This window comes from Lepidothrix coronata, unplaced genomic scaffold (assembly GCF_001604755.1).
Source record: "Lepidothrix coronata isolate B3197 unplaced genomic scaffold, Lepidothrix_coronata-1.0 Scaffold6, whole genome shotgun sequence".
NCBI lineage: Eukaryota > Metazoa > Chordata > Aves > Passeriformes > Pipridae > Lepidothrix > Lepidothrix coronata.
In genome coordinates this window covers 11,585,971-11,610,471 of record NW_016690186.1, presented here as the reverse complement: position 1 = coordinate 11,610,471, position 24,501 = coordinate 11,585,971, and the positions used below count along the sequence as shown (strand labels likewise).

The 24,501-nt window shown below is 42.9% G+C and overlaps 1 protein-coding gene across 28 annotated transcripts in view; it reads left to right on the top strand.

The window, feature by feature from the left end:
* Positions 1-24,501, top strand: part of EPB41L3 (erythrocyte membrane protein band 4.1 like 3) — a 140,138-nt gene that overhangs the window by 30,694 nt on the left and 84,943 nt on the right. The window contains exon 1 of one of the 28 annotated variants that reach the window (XM_017832172.1): positions 12,161-12,283. The exons of 25 other annotated variants lie outside the window; for them this stretch is intronic. The gene's annotated coding sequence lies outside the window, so the exon portion shown is untranslated. Of the gene's footprint in view, positions 1-12,160; positions 12,284-12,617; positions 12,714-14,935; positions 15,054-24,501 lie in introns of those variants that run through there. 2 more of the 28 variants (XM_017832162.1, XM_017832181.1) reach the window with 2 other exon arrangements.

The following is a 24,501-nucleotide window of genomic DNA, read 5'->3' as shown; positions in this document are numbered from 1 at the left end:
TATTTTAATTGAATTTACTTGTTCTGCCTGCCATTTAACTGTGAGCTGCTCCGACTAAAACCAGTTTCAATGCAATAAAAACCCAAGATGTTTCACTAAATTTCCGGTATTAAAAGCAGCTGACCTTCATGTGCTGCAGGGGGAATGGGGAGGTCTAGTGGATCTAATGCTGAGAGACTCACAAAAAATCAACTGTGCACATAACTTGGATGAGAAATTATTGTAATTGCACTAACTACCCGTATTATGTGCAAGCGTGTGTGTGTAATTTTCAAATATTGTCTTCATTTGAATTAAATTATCAAATGGGCTGTAATATTAGGCTAGAATACTTTTGGGATGAGTATGTATTTTGTAATAGTTAGTTCATTACTAGGCATAATGTAGCTGTTTCTCTTGAATGTACTTTTTTCCATTTATTTGTAAGAAAGAAAAAAAAGGTATTTTTAAAAATTCTCCAATTAATATAGCATTACTACTGGGTAAAACACAAATAAAGGGATAGAGTCAGATTTTAGTTCTCCACAGTACATGTGTATACAGCGGTACAGCTGTTAAAATTGTCTGTGTCTAATTTGTAAAACAGAGCAGTCAGACAATGCACTGTTTCTCTTCGACACTGTATTTCTGTTGGATTTGTTGGGCTTGACCACCAGGAATATCAGACCACACAGGACAGGGACATCCTTGCATCATTAAACTGATGAGTTTTCCCATCCTTTTCTATGGTCGAGGACTTCACTCACTGAACTGCTAAGATCAGACCTCTCTGCAGGAGGAGTATCACCTTTGCTTCTGCAAAGCTACTGTGGAAAGTTGTATAGATATAATTGATTTTACTTTTTTTTCCACCTCTGCTGTACTTCCTGGGATAGTCTGTTTAAGGCTCTTGTTGAGCGAGTGATAAGATTTTCAGAGGTTTAGAAAGTCTCTGTTGTTTCTCAGTGCTTTGGTTGGAAAAGAATGTGTTGAGATAAGGCCTTTCAGTACCACCAATGGGTAACCTGTGTGCAAACAGACAGAGAGGCTGCTTATTTGTGTGTTTTATAATGCTGCTTTAATTCTTAGTCTTATAAGCAACACAACTGTTCAGGCAGAGAAGCGGTCTTGTGAAATCCGATATAATTATCAGCTGCTGCCAGAGAGCAGAATATGCATTAGAAAATCATATGGAGGAGGCAGGGCTGCTTCTGCCTGCTCCCTCCTTTCCTCTTGCCAACGTGCTGAGAATCAGTGCAGGTTTCAAATCGGATTTGAAACCTGTTCGTTTAACCTAAAACTGCCAGATCCACCACTAAAACATGTCCATAAACGACATATCTACGTGTTTTTTGAATACTTCTGTGGACGGTGATCTCATAACTTCCCTGGGCAGCCTGTTCCAATGCTTATCAACCTTTCCAGTGAAGAAATTTTTCCTAATATCCCACTATTACTTATAATAACTTGAGGATAGCACCTCCTAAAATCACTTAGTAGAAAACATAATACATATTAAAGTAGATGGATGCATTCCCAGTGTAATAATGAACACTTGGACAAAATGCCTTGATTGTTTTTCTAATTCTCATGCACCTGATTAGTTTGATTTTCTTTTATGCTAAAAAGTAGACTTTATCATAGTACAATGAAGACTACAAAAAGTAAAGGAAATTGTAGTCTACAGAGGTGTAAGAACCCTGGATAAGAACAGGTCCAAATACTGGCTGTCTTCTGGGGAGTCTGAGTTATACAGTGCTATTATTAACTAAAATTTTTTTCAAACTTATTTTTGTTGTGATTTAAAAATGTCACATGTCTCAGCATGATTCATACCACCTCTCCTTTCTATGTTTGTTTTCTCATTCCAGTAGCAGACTGTTACAACACTCAGCTTCCCTTCCACAAGTTAAATTACTGCTCTTTGGAACCATAAGGCTTAAGCAAAATGGAGATGTACAGATGTGGGTGGGAGGAAGAAGGGGGAATTGAAACTCTCAAAAAGACTTGGTATTTTTTATTTCCCTAAATATATGTATATAAAGAGAACCTGGTATAGAAACAAGTATAAGAACATCAGAAATTTGAGAGAGAGAATATACAATACAGTTGAAAATTATATAACTGCTACATTGCAATGCTTTCAAAATGCTTTCTCTGGTAAGAATTTCAGCTGGTTTTAGTCTGGAAGTATTTGCAGCTCATCTATTCCACAGAACTTATATTTTTCAAGACGGATTCACTATTGGTCCTTCATAATGAACCAGGTTGATAACATCCCAGTACTTAAAATATAGTCTTCCAGCGATGTGATCCTGGTATCCTCTGGAGTCATGCTCTGGCATGTATTTGCTCAGGACACTGGCTGTGTTCTTCGTCTGTCCAGCCCCCTTGCTCTTGAACGTGGCAGTTGCAGAGCTGAGTTCCCACTACAAGTCTCAGCTTGTTGGCCCAGAAGATGGAGATGTTCCCTGGGCTTGTCCAGGTTCAATGTTGGCTGCGTGGTTACAAGTAGCTGTTGTTTCTCTCTCATGCTCCACTTCCAGTGTGTCATCTCTGTGCACACAGTGTACAGTTGTTCCACGTATGTAAAGCTCTGGCTTATTTGGGAATGCCTAAGTATAGCTATCACTACTTTCTGTGGGCTAAGGAAATTGAGCCAAAATGTTCCTTAGATTTAACTTAGTTGACACTTGGCAAACAACTGCGGTAGATGTTTTAAAAGTGTTCTTTAGTTTTCATCACTTTATTCTTTTGTAAATAAGTAAAAATAACTGAAATTTTCCTTACACAATGCAAGTATTTTATAGGTTTCAGGTACTAAAAGAGGTAATAAGAAGTGGCTAAAAGCAGTTGCTGTACTCTTGGTACAGAAACTGAGGGTATTAAGGACTTAAAAGATAAGAAAGTAAGATGTAACATGCTACATAATCTTACCATAATAACTCAGTTTGCATGTATATAATGCATGGTAACTGCTGTTTTATGGCAAATTTTTCAGATGCTGTAATTGCCTGGTGAACGTTGCTCTACTACATTCATTGACTGATGAATTCTATACAAACTTTAGACACACCACATAATGGGATGTCTGGGAAGTTGTAAAGTGAAAATTTTATTTGATTAGCCTAAATAAAATTGATAAATAACAGGGAACATAATTTTAGCTTTAGAGAGGCTTTAAGAAGGTAACTGAATAAAATATCCATATTGATGATGCAGCGTTTGCAAGAGACCTTATAATTCACGCGCATTTCAAGATCACAGTCAGTTACAGAAAAACAAAATTTCACTTTGCTTTACTTTGTACGTTAACCATTGAGGAGCTTACAAAAGTCCTTACTTCAATCATCATGGTGGACATACATTAGAGTATTTTATTTCATGGGTGTTGTGGAGTATAGAAAATTTATTTCTCTCAAAGGCTAGACTTTTTGTCGTATAATTCCAAGAAATTTTCATTAAAAGTTGGTGTTTAAAATTATTATTGGTTTTGTTATTATGATCATAATGATTTGCTGCTCATTAAAAATCGGAGGAAGGAAAACAAACCCAAAACCTGGCAGTTAGGAATTTACTGATGACATGAGAACACTTTTTGTTTGAAGCTCATTTCAGACAAAATTTTTCATTTTCAAAAAATAAGATTTTGCTCTCTGAAGGGTGTTGGTACTCTTGCAACCCAAGAAATGTGTCACCACAATTGTGGTGGAAACTCAAGGCTGAGTTCTTCAAGAATAAACCACTCTATCTCCTGCCTTTTCGCTTGGGTGGAACATGAGAACAAGAGCTCACATTTCATCGTTCATCAGTGTAATCACTTCCAGGTTCCTTCAAAGAGTGGTGGAATCCCCCAGAAAAGAAAATAGAGCAGGACTTTGTATGCCTAATGCAAAGCAGAGGGTGGGTGGTGCAGGGAAAGACATGGAGGCTCTACACCACAAGACGATACTTCAGCGTCTTTGATGCTGCGCATTCAAATCCACCCTGGGTAGTGGTGTGAGAAATAAAGAGGTGTGGTGGTGCTGTAGCCATGGTGGTCTAGGATAGTCTAGAGGCAAACCTTGTCTCTCCGAGGGACATGTTTTGCTTTGGCAGGAACTCAGCTGTTAAATGCCCTGTGTAGCCATAGCAGACAGGTAGCCCGTTTGATTAATCAAGGCATGTGTTGTGATAGACAATCAGCATGTGCAGTGCTGCCTGTCAGCACGCATAGAGCTACTGCATATGCTCTTTCCTGCCTTGCAGAAGTATCTAAAGATATCTATTCGGAGCGCTGGGCTTGGTGGGGTAAGGATGGAGTGTAGAGAACAAGGAGCAGCAATAAAACCCTGTGAATACAACCTTTCTCATACTTAATTTTCCTCTTCCCAATTTTTCTCCCCAAAATGTGAAAGGAAAGTAGGAGAGCAACTCATTGAAGTCATCTGAACCTTCTGAAGGCTGTTTTATGATTTCATTTATCTGGCTTGCTTGCGTTTCTTTGTAACTTCTTTCTTCTGCCAAAAATAACTTTTAGGCTATAGATTAGCTGCTCTATAAATGCTGTATAAATAGCAGTGAAATGGCCCAAGCCTCCAGAAATGGATTCAACAACAAAGTCAGAATTGGAGGGGTTTGGGGTGTTTTATTCCAAACCAATTGAATTTCAGAATTTTCTTGCAATTGCAAAGGAAACAACTGTGTGCTGCATATTGTGTAAATGTAATGTTTTATATCAATGCCACCATGTTTTTCCTTTGAGAAAATATTTGTAGTACTCACTATTTTTCCAACTATAAGTCTTGTCATGTAAAAGCAATGTCTTAAACTGAAAAGACTCCTTTTCCAACCTTATTGCCCTTGCCTGGCACCTCAAACATCAGCAAAATTCCAAATAACATGAAGTCTGGTTACTTTTGTTAGTAGGTGCAATGGCTATTGCAAATTTTTCCTAAGCAGATGGCTTGAGATACCAAAGTGCAAACTGATGCTATCAGTCACCATGGTCTCATCAGAGTTGAGCAGGCAAGTTGGGAAACTGAGGACCAGACTTGTTTTTAAGCCCTGACACTGTTGGCATGATTTTATCTTGTTGCAGAGATTCCAGTCTCATTTTTTCTGTTTGTTACTTTGTTTTGAGAGAGGAGCTAGCATTAAAACTATAGTAAGTGTGGGTACTTGGGTGCTCTGATTGATGTGTTAAAGTGAACCTTGGAAATAATTTGCCTGAAGCTTGAGCAAAATGAGTTCAAATACGGGGAAGAATGCAGCCTGGATTTATTCAGTTCACAGACTTTTGTAAATACATTATTTTAATGATTCTTTTGAAACCAATGACATGTGCTTGCCTTTAGCTGTCTCCAGTGGTGCTGTGTCAGCCCCCAGGGACACCAAGTGGATATTTGCCTGTTCCTGGAGTTGAGTAAGGAATGGAAAGCCAGTATGTGCTTTGTCTGTTGCTGCCCAGGAAATAAATTTCTCAACCTGAATATTTGTTTAGATTTTAGTTTCAACATTAGAAACTTTAGCACACAAATTTTTTTCTTTTTTCTTTTTTTTTTTTTTTTTTTTTTTTTGAGTTGATGACGGGAGTTGCTACATTTATTTTATTGTGCACCCAAAAATTTTCTGGAAAGTGGCAGAGCATCTCTTCTTTTAAAGGCAGGGTCCTTATGAAAGCTTGTGTGTTCCTATCAGCCTTTTTCCAAGTAACTTTTTTAAAGCAGTCGAGTTGGCCTGATGCTTAAGGCATCGAGGTTGTTGCTTGGCAACTTTGGGCTGTGGGTGCATTTCTCTGGGAGCAGCTGGACAGATGTTTGCACACAGGCTGACTGGGAGCAGCGCCTGGTGGTGACTGAGCAAACCTGGTCTTAAAATTATTGTTTCAGGGGATGTGAGATAAATTAAACATTTACATTGTGAGAAGCTGTTCAAGATACTCATTATTTGCAAAGTTTAAAAAGCTTTTCAAAAGGGTGAGAGGCTTGAGATGCTTTTCTTGGGTATTTTTCAGTACCTAGGGAACAAATACATACCATTTGTTATTTGGGTGAGTGAAACTTGTTTAGTTTAAAGCTGTGAGTTGAAGATGATGGTTTGTTTTGCTGTTGTTTGATCTCCCCCTTCATTCCCCACCCCTGTCCCCCTGTCCCCCCATTTGAATGTAACAGTATCATTTACATGCTATTAAGAGGATTTACCCTTCAGAGATACAAACCCAGATCTCCCAGGCTTGTTTCTCAGGTCTGTGTCCAGTTGGCACTTGGTTTCATTTCAGTTAGAAAGAAACCAGTAGAATGTGCTACTTTCTATCCCACAATCGAATTTACTGGGTTCACACAGGGCACCTAACTTTAAGGTATGCCACTGTATTTGCCAAGGGCAAAACACAGAAAACCTGGATCTGATTTTTCTCTGTGAATACTGACAGTGAGAGTGAGTAGCAGGGGGAGTAAGCTGTTGAAGCAGAAGGAAGGGATGGGTTTCTCCTCACTACTTTCAGTTTTACTGGCAGTGTCCCATCAATTGAATGTGAGACTTAAACTGTAATATGAATTAAAGCATGTTTTAGTGCATTTTGAAAGCGTCTGAGCAGCTATAAACATCGGGTGGAGGAGCTCTTGGTTGTGTGCAGAGGCTGTCTGTTAGCTGGAGGTGGGCTGGCCCCTAGGAGCCCTTCTCAGGTGGGAAATGAAGGTTAGTGGTATCATTTTGAGCAGTTACTCACAGAAATAAAGACTGTTGGCCAACACTGCCATCTGATGCCAGCACAGGCTGGCATAGGCCCCAAAAGAGGCAGCAGTGTGACGTTGCCATCATCCCCACTGCTCATGTCATACCACACCACCCACTCCTCAGTCTCATATTGATGAGATCTCACAGGGAATTGTGATGAGGAATTGATCAGATTTCTCACCTCTCCTCCCTTTTTAGCTTTAACATGAGAGGGTTTGCCTATTTCTCCCCATGGCTTTAATGAATACTTGTAGTGGCTTAGTGAAAGGGGCAGGACAGAGGTGGGAAGGAGCAGCTGGGAAATCAGGGGAATGATGGAGACTTTTCTGTTGCTGGTATTACAGATGTTTAACTGACTGGGAGAATATGGCAAACTGGGCCAGGGACGGGCTGTGTGGAGCAAGGTGACATCTGGCTGGGTGGGCCCTGAGCCACTGGGCACAGCCCCAGGTCCTTCCTTTGTGAAGAGCAGCCACTTCTGCAGTAAAGTTTTGTGCAAGGAAAGAAGTAAGAGCAAGATAAGGTGGTGTACTGGGAACAACTGTGGACTTTTCTAACTAGAGACGGAGAAATTGCACTGTATATATTGGGGTTTTGCTTTCTTGTTGTTTCCTCCAGTAAGTATATTTGGTAGATTAAAAACATCAGCCCTTTCTGTGAGTTTACTTACTGACAAACATTGGCTCTGGGTTTTCTGCTTTTATGTCACTTTGAGAGAATAAAGATGGAGAGGTATAATTTGACAGGAAAGATAGCCAAGGAACCTAAAGTTCTTGTTTAGACATGCCAGGTCAGAAATATTTTAATTCTAAGGAATCCTTGAGCCTAAAGTAATTCTTATACCACTAAAGAAAGCAATCTGTGACATCTTAGCATTTAAGACAATACAGATAAAGGATAATTGTGTTCACATTTGAGCAGGACTTCTTACCTCTTCTTAATAACATTTTAGTATGACGATAAGCATAAATATTCATTGTACTTTAAATAAGAACCTATAGTGCTTCCCTTAATTGCTATTAACCTTCGTTAAGATGAGAGTTGAACTGTGTTGGGTGCTATGCAAACACTCATTAAAGTGCTTTCCCTCCCTGGTAAATCTTGCAGCTAATGAAGACAAATTATATAAAAGCAGCTGGGGGCTATGCCTATTAACCTGGCCACCGAGAGTTGTTTTATTAGAGGTGTCATGAGAAAGAGGTATCTTAAAATGGGATTGTAGAAGGCAGTTATGATTCAGGGTGACATTTCTATTTCTTGTAGTACTTCATGAATACGAGCATTGATTCTCCTTTGTCTCAATGAGACTTGAGCTTATGCTCAAGTTAAACTCCTGCTTAAATCCTTCTCTGAATTAGATGAAAAGAAGACACAGGAGAGCTAAAAACAGTTTTGTAACTAAAATGCAGGACTGGGTTTAATGGTATGGAAAAGGAAGAAGGAAGGCTTTCCTATTTAACACCCCAAAAATAGAGCAAAACAATGTGCACTGTGGGCATGAAAACAAGAAGCCAGAATTTCGTGGACTGAAATAGATGGACTCAACAGAAAGCAACACAGTAAAAGGGAAATGGTCTGTGTTGACCTCCATAGACATGGTTACCATCTGAGAAGCTTGCAGTCTTAGAGTTGCAAATAGAAAATGAGAGTTGTCTTTGCCTCCCTCATTGTTAGGTTGTTCAGGAACCCTACTGAAATTCAAATAAATTCATGATAACTGCATATTGCACATCTTCTGTATTGTGAGTTTCCTGTAGTCAGTGTATGTTAGATCAGAATACAGTTAAACCATAGCAATGATTATGCATAAACAAAAAAAAAAAAAATAAGAACTGAGATTAAAAGCTTCAGTTTATTACTCTGTCTGAAAACTAACTTTTGTATGTTTTGGACATAGCCTCAGGTACATGCCAAAGCATCGTGTATCCCTAAAATGTGGCTACCTTTGGTTCACAATGGGGCTGGAGAACAACAGGAGGTAATCACTCGATAATCCAGTTAATGCTCTCAGTCAGAAAGTAGCTACAGATATGAAAGTTGCAAAAGGCAGTGCTGAATTAATCGCAGTAAATCTTCTACAGGCAAGATTTCAGTTGCAGAAGCACTGGGGCCAAATTTGCTGATTGTTCCTTCAGTAGTATTAAAATGGGGTGGATTTGGCACTGAATGGCAGAGTGAGACTTACTTCAGACGGCACACCAAATAAATCTCTTCACTGAGGTTAATAAACTGGTGCCAAGAATAAATCTGACCTGCAGTGTCACTGAGTTGTACTAAGGGATATCTCACCAGAAGGTTTACTGCTTACATATTTGAAGGCAATGGTAATATTGGCCAATTAGTGGGCATTATGTTTGCAGTGAGGGAAGACAGAAATAGAAGATCTGGTCTGATTTCTAAATCTTACCTTCATCTGCTCACAGTAATCACTCTTAATTATGAGAATTTTGTTTCATTGCCATGCAGAAAGTTAAGCTGCATGAGTCATGGGCAGAACAGTTTGCTTTTAATAAATGGAAGTGAATACGGTAATAATAAAAAAGAAATTGAAAAAAAAATCAGTTCGACTCCAAACCCATCTGCCCGTCTAGACAGATATTGCCAAGCTCCTGTCTGCTAAGAAGTATCTTCTTAATAATGCTGTACTAATGCTACTACTTTTACAGTACTTTCCATTTTTCAGTGCTAATTCATCATTGGCTGGACTTGAGACAGTCTTTTGCCGAGTTTGATAGCATTTTTGTGTCTTGCTTTTCTGTAATGTGCTATTTTGAATGCCATGTCCAATCAATTAGGGAATCACAAGAATGTTTTAGGCATCAGTTCCCAGAGCTGGGCAATAATCCTTGTCCCTGTTCTTCCAGGGTTGCCTATTCATCTTTTCCTGGCAGAGACCGTGTGTCTCCCCATTCCCCTCTCCTATAAAAAAAGTCCTTGTAGTGGCCAAATGCTCTGCACAGGCCTGTTTTCCTTACGGCTCTCTGCCTCTGACTGGAACCCTGTGGGGAAGGGGTGTGTGTGTGTGTTGGCACCTTCTCCTTCTCCACCTCTAATTTACCTGCTTCATGTCAGAGGCTGCCTTTGCCTTTATTCTTCCCTGGCTTTTTCTCCCTCCCTCCCTTGCTTTAAAGGGCTTTCCCAAGCAAGTTGCAAGTGTTCACCAAAAGGGAGAAACTGGAATAGCAGAAGTGATGGATGTATAGAGAATGAAAGGCAGAGCTTGCCACCTATTTTATCCATTTCCCTAGTTATGTGTTGATCTCCTGAGTGACTCTGACTCTTGCTTGTACAGTTGGGTCCTGATGTCTCGGTAGCTATGTGCCTCCCTCCCCAAAGGATGGGATGCTGGGGACAGCCTGGCTTCCAGACCAGCACGGAAGCAATTCGGACATGCATCAACTGCCCTTGGTTGGGAGAAGGGACTATCTTGGGCTGCACCAAGTCTGATGTGAATAGAAACTCAAACAGAACCCTTTGCTCCTGACATTCAATTCTGAAACATCACCTCCAGAAAGACGAGAAAGCAGCAAAAATAAAATTATTGTCCCATAGCAAGGCAGGAGATCAGTCTCTTCTAGTGCTGCCTGGACTTGTCATCCGGTCTTCCTTTTGTGTAAATACTTGCAATAACTCCAGTGAAGTGCAGGGGGATTATTCACATTTCTCACCTGTGAGAGAAAAGTATAGATTCAGGCTTGCTATAAATTACTGAAAATACCTTTTTTTAAAAAGAGAAATAATATTAAAAGCTGTTGACTCATGGAAACCTAAACTTCCATGGAGTTCCCATCTGACAGAAGTCAAGGCAAGTTGGACAACGAACCCACTTTGGAATTAGAAAGTAACATTTGAAGTTGAAAAAAAAATATTAAAAATACTGTGAATGTTGAGAACTCTGAAACTTGGGCCCATATTGGTACCTCAGATGTACCAGCTACCTTTTATCTGTAGCAAAGATTTCCTGCTTGTAGGAGCAACCTGTTAATACCACTTTATATTTTGAAGTTAAATCAATATGCTGAAAGCCTTCTAGATCCTCAGGTGAAAGATGACATTATACATGCAGTATAACCACAAAAGGGATCACAGAGGATAGTGTAACTATGGGGCAAATCTACCTGCAAGTACTGCTTAAAGACAACAAGTGTGGCTGGGTAGCGCAAATGCTCCAGCAATGTATCTCTGCTTAAAAGTGATGTAATGGGCAGTGCAAGAGCTGCCAAAGGTTGAGCTAGTAAATTCTTCCTGGTTTTTTTTTCAGAAAGATTTCTAAAGTTTCCCAGCTTCTTTTGAGGCTCAATTTGACTCAGACCAACTCAGTCCTTCTTTTACTTTCTTCTTGTTTTTTGTTTTTGTTTTTTTTTTTCAAATCAAACCTTGTTAACTCTACTCTGTGTCTTTGCTGTCAAGTCCATTCCCTTGTGATTCGTGATGGCTTCCAGAGCTCCTGGTGGAGAAGAATGTGCAAGTCTTGTTATTTCAACTACATGACCTGAGTTATGCCCTCTCTTAGTTGATGGCACACATTTTTCTTTTGAAGTCTCTTTCCCTTTTATGCACGTTATTGGTGTGCCAGATGTGTTAAGTGGCACTCCTGCATAGCAGGTGAAGAGTGCTGTATGTGTCTGGCTATGATTCTACATGAAATACAGAACAGCACAGTTTTGCAGACCTGAGAAATTGTATGCTGCTGCTTACTATAAAAACCTCTTACTCTTCTTAAATCCCCCAGAGATGCTGCTAATTAAAGGAGATATTCATGCCCCCCTTACCTCTCCCAATATAATTTGGATCTCATAAGTTTTGGGAGCTCTCAAAATGCCTTATATAAAGGGCCTATGTAAAGCCCATTTTATTCACTGTGCTGTACCAGTACTGAAGGTGCAGCATGAGAACGTGTCGATCTGTCGCTCTTCTGTAGCCAAGCCATCACTGCCCTTCCTGTGGCCAATTCCTCCTCTGGAAAAGAGCAAGTTCAGCTGCTTCTGGTCCACGGGAGAAGCAAACAAGTAGTTCCTCTGGGTGCCATGGTGCATCAGAGTCTCAAACCCAACCGTGTAGTAGGTGGAGAGCTCAGTTATGAGCTCTAAGAGAAGCTACATGCTTACCAAAGTGGAATGGTGCAAGTAGGATTAATCCGCTCCCAAACTGCTTCTGTGTGCACTAGAAATTTTTGATACTTTTTGACATGTGGCAATGCTGTGGTCTGTACTGGAGTGAGAACTCCAAAGTCGTATGCAGTTTCACAGTTTCCTTTTTAGATTGGGAGCCAATATGTAGCAGGACCTACATTTTATTTTTTTCTGTTTTGGCTATGTTGTTAGGGAAATAGGGTTCAGATTTTAAGAGCATGGGGTTTGTCACTGGAAATTAAAATTGAAAAAGCTGGTAACTTCCCTCCCCATCAAACCCCCCCTAGTGTAATTGAAAGCTAGACCTTGCCAGCACACAGCTTGCTGCTTTTAAATTGACGAGGAGCCTCTCCATCGCGGGCGTTTGGCTGCAACTGCACCAGCTAAACTCATCTCTGTAAATAGACGGATTCATTTAGCTGAGCCAAAAAACGGCCGGATTCCTCCGGACGCAGGTGGGGATCCCTGTGCCGGGCGGGAGGGGTGCGGGGGTAGGTTCCCTGCAGTGTGCCTGGGGAGCAGCCCTTGGCGGCCCGGGGAGGCGGGCAGGCGGGGGGCCTGGCTCCACAGACCTGCCGGCATCCAGCTTTTGCCGTTCTCCGCGGCGTACGCTTTTTTGCCTTTTTTTTTTTTTTTTTTTCCCCTTTCCTTTTTCCCTCCCTCTCTCCGGAGAAGCCTCGGCAGCCCTGATTTGCTGGGGAGCGGCGGAGGCTCGCTCTGGGCAGAGCCGGGCTGCGCTGCCGCTGCTGACGCGTGGCCGCCGCCGCCGCCGCGCCGGGAGCTGCCCCGCGCCCCGTCCCCGCCGCTCCGCGCCGCCGAACAGGGACCTCCGCGCCGCTCCGGCATCGCTGCCTGCGGCGCCCTCCCCGCCGCGGGAAGCAGAGGGTATGCCTGGGGGGGCGGGAGCAGATTGTACACCCCCCCCCTTTTAAATATATACGTATTTATTTATATATATGTGTGTGTGCATATATACATTATATATATATATACACATCATTCTTAGGAGCCATTTTTAAGTTGGGGGGGCGGTGTGTGCGCTCGGCCGGGCTGCTCGGGGGGCGCCGGGGGTAGGCAGCGAGCGGTGCCCCCCGCAGAGCGGGGAGGGCGGCGGGGGCTCCGCGGGGACACACAGACTGGGCTGCTCCCGCCGCAGCTCTGCCGGGGTCTGGGGCGGGGGGGCGCTTTGCAATTCTAAATTTTCTTAGGGCGATACGCATTTCTGTGGGAAACTTCTGTAGGCGGCAGAGGCGCGGAAGAGTGGGGGGTGTCTGGCGTGGTAGGGCGCACTCCGAGCCCCCCCGGGGCCGTGCCTCCCCGAGTGTCCGCTGCCCCGCTCACCTGGGGGGCACAGCACCTGGACGGTGCAGGGGCCCGGCCGAGGCTCCGCGACTGGCGGTGGCGGGGGGGGCTTCACCCCCCCCCCCCCCACCCCGGCCCGGGCCGTGGCTTCTGCAATGCGGTGGGTGTGGTTATGCACGGAGAGCACATCGCAGCCCCGGACCGCTGCAGTGGCAGCGCCGCGCCGGCCCCTTCCTGGCCGGCAGCGAGGGGCCCCGCCGGGCCGGGGCTGCCCCGCTCCGCCCCGCGCTGGGGACCGCGCGTCCCTGCCCACTCGGCCCGGCGCGGGCTCCAGGTGCGCGGGAGCGCGGCCCGGGCGCTGCATCCTCGCACTCCTCCCCATCCCCACGCCAGGCCCCGCGGAGTGCTGTGTGGAAGTGTCGGTGCTCGGTCAGGTCTCTGGGGAAATGGGAATAGAAAAGCCGCGGGTGCGACCAGCGGGCGAGCTGAGCGGGTCCGGGTGCGACCCCTCGCCCTTGGGTGGCCGGAGAGGGGCTGGGGTGGGTGGCTGGAATAGCATTTTGTCTTTTTCGGTTGTCCCATCTTTCATTCAGAAGTGAAACTTTATCGCATATACCGAGAAGCTTACAAACTCGCACTCCTATGATGATCGCAGTAGCAAAGCATCCTCATCTGGCCTTGCGCTGCCTTGATTTTATTTCTCTTGGGGCTGTGCTGGAGGAGGAAGACGCTGGTTAAAGGCTGTTATCACTCACCGCTGTTCTCCAGCATGTGCCCGTGTTTGAGGCAGAGATGGAAAGTATTTCCTCCACTGAACATGCATGCTGTTTGTAAGTTGAAGGGAAACTACCTACGTTTGAAGTCTTTTCTGTCAAAATGATTGCAAATCAGAGGCCCGCTTGCCAAAAAAAAAAAAAAAAAAAAAAAAAAAAAAAAAAAGAAAAAAGCTCTGGGTTAGTTGTGTGCCATGTGCATCCGTCCTTTTACAGCCTGGTGAGCTGAGTGATACCTTTTTCATTTTACTTTTAATGTTGTTAGCATTTGTCTCTGTCCATAGAAAGCTGAAATATTTGTATAAAGAAAGCAACTAAATCTCATAGAAAATAAGAATATAAGCAGAATACGTGAGGCTTTGACCAGTAAGGTCAGATGCAATCAAATGTATGCTTTTTCTCTAAATCTATGGAGAAGAGTCCTTTGACAGAGTATTAAAAGGTCAAGATCATTGTACTGCATCACTGATGTGGTTAAATTCACTGGTCTTGCTGCACCTCTGTGTGTGTACGTACATAATAGAGTATAAGCAAATACTGCTGTGCTGGTCTCCTTGGGTTAGAAAGTTTCAGCTCTATGTGAGCATGAGACCTGCATGGCAATAAGGGGAGGAGAAGAGAGCCTGAGAGCACCGCATTAGAGCACTGGGAGTTTATTCCTGACGGCACCGCATGAACAGGAGGGCTCCTTGAGCCGCTGGCATGCTGCAGACCTGCTTGCTGCAGCAGAGAACATGAAACATATCGGGAAGCATTAAAAATACACCGGTTTTATTTAATCAGACCAGTACAGCCCGTGCCGCTCCCCAGACTAATTGCCCGCAGTCGCATCCCTCCGTTAAGTGGCGCGGCTTACGGCCTTTTCTCCCGAAAGGCTGCCCCGTATGACCGAGGAGCTGGTCGGATGCGCATCAGGAGCTCATGCGATGGGAGCCCGCTGCTGCGGTGGGCAGGTTTAGCCTTGAGGAGGAGGAGCGGGGGAGGGGGGGAGCAGGGTGTGGCACCCATCCCCAGCCTGCCCCTGCGCCTCTGCCTTGGCGGCTCCTCACTGGATAGGGCTGTGTCTGACTGCTGGAGAGCTGCACCAAAACTGGAGAGGTCTGGTTTGGGTTGGGGTTTTGTTCTCTCTTCCGAGGAGGAGCAAGTGAAGGTGAAGCTACAACTTATGTAATTTTTCAATTAAACAGGGTGAAATCTTTTCTTGTGTGTAGTGGAAATCTGCAGAATATTTAGTCTTTGATGAGAAAAAATTATTGTTCACAGATTTTTCTTTGAAGTCTGGGGAGGGGTCTGTGGGTAAGAGTATAGGTAAGGGTACTGATAGGAGGTTTGTCCCACAGCAACGTGGTCGCACCTATGGTTGTTAGATTTGTTGTTTGATGCATGGTTGTGAATTCCATGGGGGTTATGCATGGTTGTTTTCTTAAAATATGTAAAATGTCACTTCTTTGTGTTTCAGGCATGATCTTGAGTTAACAGAAAGTTCTTGAAATGTGTTAAATGTGTTATTCACGGTGGGTGACATTCAGACTTGTTTTGTGGAAATCTCATGTACCAGTAAATGACTGCTTGTTGTCTGAGGGAAAACGTCAAACCATTTATAAGCAGTTATAAAAGACTACTTGTCTCTCATGAGAGGAAGCATCAGCTTTATTTCTCAAGCTACAGCATTTTCAACACAAAACACAAAAGTAACTATGTGACTTTTTTTACATCAAAATACATCATTGGGTGGGAATCTCTGTATGTTCAGTGCATGTTCAGTATATGTTGGGCTTCGAAAATGAAGGGTCGGTCCATGCAGAGAGAGCTGCTGTGAGTCTGCAGGATTGTGATCTTTCATTGTGTATAGCATGGACCCAGGATACTGCAGTTTAGCATCTTATTTATCACATTTTTACAGGAAATATGTTACGACTGCAGTGTTTGAATGTTATAGGTGTATGTTATGAATGCAGTGTTTCAAAGTGTTTTCTTCCAACAGAATTTCTCTCTTAATCGAGTGAATATAATGCGTGCATATAACTGAAAACTATGTCTGCTGTCAACTAAGCTGAAAATTAGGCTGAAAGTAAGTTTAGAAGAATCACGATGGATTGTTTTTATTTTGTGTAAAAGTTAGAGTATATAAGAATGTTACCCAGAACTAGACTTAAATAAGCATCACTAAGCAGTTTGAGCCAGTACCATAAAGGAAGTCTTTTAAAGAGATGAACCACTGAAAGAATGATAGATTAGCTAGTTTTTATAGCAAGTTTCTCTAAATTTTCAATCTCCAGTTTTAGCCATTCATAGGGGCTGGGGAATGGTCCAAGTCTAAATGTGTATATGGACACACAGCACTTCCTCTTGCTTTAACTGGCTAGAAACACCCAAAGAGAAATGCTTGCTTTCTTTAGAAAGATCTCAGTTTCTTAAAATAAACAGCCTAGGTAATGGAGAAGAGGATCATAAGCACTTATCTTGGCTTCAGTAAGAGAAAACCTACAGGCCCTTTGCTCCCACCCATGCCATTCTTGATCATCATCACCATAAGCATCGGTGCAGAGGAAGCTCGGGAGGATTGCAGAGGACTAAGTATCTGTGGAAAAGCAGAAATGGGTCAGTATTTGGGACAAGTGAGTTAATCTGAGACAATGTGCTGTATAGATGGCAAAATCGGTATCTTTGCACCCTTCCTGAGTAATTGGTATAATGCAATTTGAGTAATTGTCAGCTTTTTGTCTCTGGAGGAAAATGAAATCTTTACTTTTTACTTCATCTTTGTATCAGCACAGCTGGCTGTTCTTGAATAAAGTGGATAAAAACAAAAAAGGAAATTATAATAATCTATTTGCATCCTATGGGATGCAGTATGCAAAAGGGTAATACATAAATAAAAAGTATATGAAGTAAAAAAAAAAAAAAAAAGGGGTGGGGAAAACTTTTTACATAGACCTCTTAAATTTTTACCCTTTCCTTTATGTGTCTTGGAAGTACTTTTTGTGCCACAGAGAATTCTGTTTAGTGGCTTCACTACCTGTCAAAACTGATCTGTTGACAAGCTGAGAAACAAAAGAAGTACTGAAATCTGCATGAGCATCACCCACCAGATGTTTGATCCCACTGAGAAAAGTCTTTCAGTTTAGAGGGTTAAAGAGGAATGTGGAAAATGAGGACTCAGAGCATGTGTCGGAGTAAAGGGCTAGAATAAATGGAAAGCATATGTGAATATAAATAAATATTTTCACAAAGGGGAAGGGAATATGAAGAGAAAAAAGCAGAATACAATTTTGGATACCTGCTCACATGCATGTATTTGTATGAAACAGATGTTTATTGGCAAATGTGACAGAGGGAAGTAGTCATAGCACTGCTCTAATAAGTGAGAGTTGGGAGAAGAAAGCTCCTGTATGGAATAGAGAATGATTGATGTTTCTGGTTTTGGGCTATGTTAAAATTGAGACTACCAAGAAGTAGCGTGCATCCATCGCTTGGCTTTTCTGCAGCCTTTTTCCTAAACCAGGGGTTGGGGTTTATTCCCAGATGGGCTGCAGATAGCAAGTAGGGGGGGTAATTTGGGGTGACAATAGCTGACCCTGGTGGGCTCTTGGCTGGAGCCCTGTTGATGATCAGTGGGCTGTTCCTGGGAGAGAGAGAGGGAAAACACCAGTCCCTGGCCCATGTCACACCAGAGCAAGCACACTTACATCTGTAGTTTTGCTCTGCTCTTTAGTTGTGTCCTGCTCCTCCAGTCAGGCTCTTGCCTATTGCTCCTGCCGCATGTCCTTTTTCCCTAGCTGGTGTCACTGGCTGTGTGCCCCTTTCTTTGGGCTCCTTGGTGGGGTCCCTGCTGGGACAGGAGCCTCTGGCACTGTCCGTTCTTCCCATTACTCAGGAAGGCGGTGAAGCATCTGCTTCCTTCCCCTCCTCCCCCTTTGGGATTATTCCTTCATGTTCTTCTTCCTCAGAGCTTCATCCCTTGCAGTGGCTCAGCTTCAGCACTCTCTACCTCCCCGAAGGAGATGAGTAAATCCTGGGAGGCAGCCACGTGCTGGGGAGCACCACCAGCCCTTTCCCTGGTGACAGGAGGTGACACTGCTCATGGCAGCCAGGGAACATGACGCTGCTGGTAGCAATGGAGCAGGAGGACTCCCTGGTGGAGGTTACCTTGTTTACTCCTTATGAATCTAAGGGCAATTATGTGTAACACCAATTATGTGTAACACCAATTATGTGTAACACCACCTTTCCTAGGACATACTGGCTACAAATACAATCTTGTTTAATAAGCCAGCAGACGTAAACAGGCTGTGAAGAACAGAAGAAGGAAGAAAAAAACCACTCAGTTCTTCCAGACCTAGGAAACATATGTTTATGCTAACTGAGAGACCTGTTCTTGCACCCTGACTCATGTCGGGGAGTGTCTTAATCTGCCAGTCTTCCCACAGAAATTGGTGAGCCTATCTGTGAAGCAAGGCTCAATTCAGTTTAAATAGAGGTATCAAAATCTGACCCAACCAAATCGTAGCTTCGGTCAGGAAGCTGTAATCTTTCTAAGGACCCTGGAGATGATTACTTCACCAGGTCAACTGAATTTATCGCTGTTTTCTTTCAATTAAATTACTGCTGTTGCAGAGCAAGTGTTGGGACAGGCAGCACTTAGCCCCTGTGCTCCCTAGTGTGATTGCTGAGGGTGCTCCACAGTTACACTGGAGGCAGTACATGGACATATGCATCTCTATAGAGAAACACTGCCACTTGCCTGTGGGAATTATTTGTATCAAGAAATCTAGTACCTCTGTTTTGATCCCAGTAGTGGTTCTTAACCTTTCATATCAGTAAATAGGAGGTTTGATAAGGGTAAAGGTAGTGGTTGATGTATAAAACCATGCACTCAGGAAAGCAGGGTCTTTTTAGTTTAGCCAGATGGTCTTGATAGTTCAGGCATTGGTTGCACAGAGCCCTTTGTATAGGGTATCTGGCACCAGCATTGCCAGGGAGGTTGGAGAATGATGAGCAGCTGCCTTTTTGAAGGTCAGCACATCACCTTGTCTTGATGCAGGTGTAAAACACAGGTCTCACTTCCACTTAAGGGTCTGGCCTAAGGCACAGTGCCCTCCTGTTGTAAGCAGGTTTCTCAGATGATCATTTTATAGTGAACCACACCACACAGTTGGCTGCCAATGCCCAACTGTTTGGTGCGATTGACATGCTGGAGGGGAGGGATTACATTCAGAGGGACCTTGACAGGCTTGAGAGGTGGGCCTGGATGTACCTCATGAAGTTCAACAAGGCCAAGTGCAAGGTCCTTCACAAGGGTCCTGCACAATTCCAAGCACAAATACATGCTGAGAGATGGATTGAGAGCAGCCCTGAGGAGAAGGACTTGAGGGGGTGTGTGGACGGGAAGCTCAACATGATGCGACAATGCATGCTTACAGCCCAGAAAGCCAACTGCATCCTGGGCTGTATCAAAAACAGAGTGGCCAGCAGATTGAGGGAGGTGGTTCTGTCCCTCTACTGCACTCTCATGAGACCCCACCTGGAGTATTGTGTCCAGCTCTGGGTTCCCCAGGGAAAGGTGTAGACCTGTTGAAGCAGGTCCAGAGGAGGGCCACAAAGATGATCAGAGGGCTGAAGCAGTCATTCTATGAAGACAGGCTGAGAGAGGTGTTGTTCAGCCTGGAGAAGAGAAGGCTCTGGGGAGACCTCATTGCAGCCTTCCAGTGGTTAAAGGGAAGTACAGAAAAGATGGAGAGACTTTTTACATGGGCATATAGTGATAGGACATAGGAGAATAGCTTTAAACTGAAAGAGGGTAGATTTAGATTCAATATTGGGAAGAAATTCTTTACTGTGAGGGTGGTGAGACACTGGAACAGGTTGCTCAGAGAAGTTGTGAATGTCCCATCTCTGGAAGACATAGAATTGTAGAATATGCTGAGTTGGAAGGGACTCATCAGCATCATTGAGTCCAACTCCTGGCCCTGTGCAGGACACCTCAAGAATCTCATCATGTGCCAGAGGGCATTGTCTGAAGCCAGGTGTTCAAGGCCATGCTGAATGGGGTTTTCACCTGGTCTAGTGGAAGGTGTCTCTGCCCATGGCGGGCTGTAGGAACTAGATGATCTTTAAGGTCCCTTCCAACCCAAACAGTTCTGTGATTCTAGGATAATGACAGTACATGACTGCTTTAACCATGTGTCTCACTAGGAAAATGCCGTTATAAAATCTCAAGAGCAGCCCTGGAAGGAGAAGCCCAGCTGCGGGGTTGAAAGGTGAAGTGAGATGACAAGGGTTTTTTTAACGTTGGAATTTGTCTTTTCCATTTCTTCTGTCTCTCCCATTCGGATCATTCCAGAAGGCTATAAGTTTTTGGTCAATTATATGTGCTTGAAGAGAAACACTGTAATGTAGTTTCCTCGCACTGAAGCATTATTCTTGTACAGCTGGAGCTGGCAGCCTTTCATTCCCTTACCACCTCCTTTCTTCTCCTAAAAATAGCAGCACACTACAGCGGTATTACAGGAGAGGCAGAAGAACGTTTCCTGAGCAACATTTTTTGCCGGATGATAGTTGAAGTAGCATCAAGAACAGATTTGGAGGGAGTTGGAGTGAGATAAAAATAGGAACAGAACAAAATGGGACCGAGGCAAAACTGGTGTGGAGAGGATGAAGCTGGTCAGTGAAAAGTGCATGGATGGTAGGGTTCACTGGGCTGTGTAACAGCTTGCCTGGGGAATTGGGAGAAACCTCAGCGGTTGAATCATTTAAGAGTTGTCGAGACAGAGCACTCAGCAGCAATGTATGGGTAACAAACTCACAGTGCGGATAGGAGACGTGGGTGACATGACCTAATTTCCATCTCTGATTTCTATGATTTATTAAAGAGTTTTGCAGACTTTCTCTTACCAAGCTTAGAGCTGGAATTTGAGGCATGGCAATTAGGAGGATCCTTTAATACTGTGCCAGCACTCTGTCGGGGTTTCGTCAGTTACTTGTAGGGATAGCGTGCTAAGTGCAGCAAACAGAGGTTGTGGACAGGCTCTACACCAGTTTAGATCTGGTAATGACAGTGGCTTGTATTCTGTGTTCAGTCCTGCCCTCAATGCCACTAGTCATATTTGTAGATTATAATCATTCTATTCATGGGCTATAGTAGATATTTGGAAAAAGTAAAAAAGATAACTGTGACTCACAACCACTTCTCATGCCACCCTATTTAAGGACACTCTCAAGAACTAGAGAATAACTGATTTGTCATAGTTTATTCTGATCTTGGAAATCCTTTCACACCTGTAATGGGATGGAGAAGCAGAGCCAGCAGACAGTGCTTCTGCCATCACTGGTTGTCCAAGGCAGGGAGAAAAGGCAGTGCCCATCACCTTCATCAATATATTTAAATATATTCTGTCTGCATAAACAATTTTACTTACTTATATGTGCACATAACTAAATATGCCACACAATTATTGTGATGGTGAAATGCTGATACAACTAAATTACTCGAGAACTAAACTAAACTAAACTTACTTGAAAAGCCTACCTTATTCTTCTAAGTGTTGGTGCTGAGGTTGTTATTTCTGATCTGTTACCCATTGACCATAGTTTTCATGAAGCCAAACCATCCAGAATTTCACACTTAAAGTTTGAAAGTATTTTATTCTAATCTACTCAGATTTCTTGACTTGTTCTTCACTGTGTGAACCCAAAACTGTTTTTCTTACACTTGTATCATATATAAACCATGAATACTGTACTGTGCAGCATCTCTGCCAACATAGTGATGCAGAACAGTAAAGCCAGTCCTTTTCTCAGCCTGAGGGGACAGTGATTAAATTAGGGATGCAGAGCTGAAAAAATAAAAAAGTTCCTTCTTTTTAAATTTTTACCAGCTTCCCACTGCTGTTCTGTAGGAACAGACATAAAATGTATCTTGCCAGTACAGGGCAAACTGCATGGTTTTGGGGTTACCCGTGGAGGCAGGATGGTTACACTGACCAGAAGGATATCAGCAGCTTCTGTAAGAGGAGTGTCTCAATTAAAGTGAACTCTTTACCTGGCTTTGGGCTGCCTCCCTCTTTGGCTACAATTTCGTTTTTACCAATCTGTTGTGCAGACATGATCGTTGTGTTTTCCCCATCTCTTATTGTTCTGAATCACCTCGCCTCAACCCAGTAGCAGTTTGGTTATTGCACTTTATTTTCCTGTTTCCCTGTGTCCTGTGTTTTCCATCACCCAAAGCGCCCCTTTCTAACTCTTGCCTGTGTTTCTTCTATCTAAAAGCAAGATAGCTGGTATGAAAAAAGATGCCCTCCCATGACCTTCTGATCCTGTGATGTTGCTTTGAAGAATGCTGTCAGTGTAGCTATGCCTCCTTTTTTTAACCACTTTGTGGAAATCTATACAAGTGTTTGATATCTCCATAGATTTGTAAGAAATCTTGCTGTGCCTTTTTTTTTTTTTTAAGTAACAAAAGTGCTGGCATGCAATAGAAGATGTGGCAACAAACTATCATATGCTAAAGTAACTAACTATCATAGGATATCCATCGTTCTCTAACTTCCAATCTAAAATGAATACATTAACTACATATTGCATTATGTACTTTGCTGAAAATCCTTTGCTACCTTTCTTTTAAGGTATACCAAGGCTATCATTATTCCTAACCTGCATAATTGTGAGTGTGCTTCCTTCATAGTGTCCTCTGCACCTGGAATGTTGTAAGAAGAATAATTTCTGCAGGATGGGAATGTTGTAAGAATTATCTGCAGGATGAGACTTGGCAAACAGATCAAGGTCTCAGCCAAGGAACTACATTGTCTGTTCATTTTCTAAACAAAACTATTTCAGCTGAAGGCGAGTGTTTTGTATCTGGTTTCCACTGTCTGTGTTTTGATTTTGTAAAGTAGATGTGATAGGCAATTATTTCTGCATACGTGACATTGTTTAAAAAATACTAGTGGTTAAATATTTCTTAATTAAATGTTAGCTGCTGAGCCTGAAATAAACTGTCCAGAAATTCAGAAAGAATAACAAAAACATTAACAAGAGTCTGAATAAGAGTTTCCATAATGAATAGAATTATTTCCTACTTGAAAACATACTAGTTGAAGATGTGGGCTGAGCAGAATTCAGTCTTTGACTAGAGGCATGTTTAATCCAACATCTTTAGGTTCCCAGGCAAGGAATCCTGTTTTTGGCCCTCATTTTAAGACCTTGGATAACCTATTCTAATTTATCCCAGTATTCTGAAATTGTGGTGTATGGAAATCCCATTTTAAGTAACTGTGGAAATTTTTAGAACTTTATTTCTTTCTGAACTGTGCTTAAACACATAATAAGGGAACTATTGATCACTAATATTAGAGAGATACAAAATTAGTGTATAAGAATAATATAAAGCATTGAAGATAACAGTTCTGCAAAACGGTTCTGGTATGTTCCAGAACTGGAGTAACAAGGCATCATGACAAGTGTGCTCTGTTAGAAAAAGACAACTCCTTGAAAACTTAGTGTGAGCTTGGAATATTTATTGTCTTCCATAGGCAAATGAAATAGTGACTAGCAATAGGTAAGGCTTTCATTCAGATATGAGTAAAAAGCTCCTCGGGCTCCTTAGCCCTCCCTGCCAGAGCCACAAGTACAGAACAAACAGCTCTTTCCAGCTGCAGATAAAGCCGTTTACTTTGTTTCTCTGTCACCTTCCTTGCAAACCGCAGCATTTCTTATCAGTGGGGCTGCCCGAGGTCCTCCTCTGCTTTGGAAAACCAGAGGTAGGAGGTAGCAGTGGGAACAAGGACGAGGTCTTGAGCCCTCCTGGCTGGAGTGCCTGGGAGGAGCAGGACTTCACACTCAGGAGCTGCAAGACACAACTTCCCCTTCTCAAGGATTTTCCGTGGTAGCTCCTGGGGCTGGTGACTGACTGCTCTGCTTGGTCTTTTGTCGTAGGCACCACAAAGATGAATAATTCAGTTTGTCAGGTGAAAATTTAAATTGCATCAGTCACACCTCTTCTAGAGTTATCCTGTGATTAAAAATGACAACCGGGTTTCAATGAAACACTGTTTTCATGTTCTCCTAACCTCTCAACACATACGTATTTGAAGCCTAAGAGTGTCACGTGCACTCTTCAAAATGCACGTTTGAAATTATATGTTTAATGTAAGGACGGAGAAAAGTTTCACCCATAGTTTAGATGTAACTGAAAGTGTATTCATTTTCTCTTAAAATATTGAACTTTATTGCCTTACTGCTAGGAACAAGCATAGCTATCCAAGCTTTGAATTTTTGCACCTGTCATTAAAGCTTTACTGTTAAATTGTTAACCTCAACCACTGGGATAACATCGAAAACCAATGGGTTCCTTTTCTGAAGGTGTCCCCAGTTTGTGTCTGCTTGCTGTTCTCAGTGATAGTGCTTTAGCACTCAAGCAGATATTGCCCTACTCTACAACAGATAGTATGTGGAGATGTAGGCTCCTAGTTTGCGGTGCGTGGAGTTGCAGAGCTCTGGGATTGAAGATGCTGTGCACGGTTCTCTATCTTTCAGGTTTGGTTTGGGGGAGCTTTGTGGGCTCAGAGACGCAGCAGGTGTCCAGAACATTTGAGGCCCAC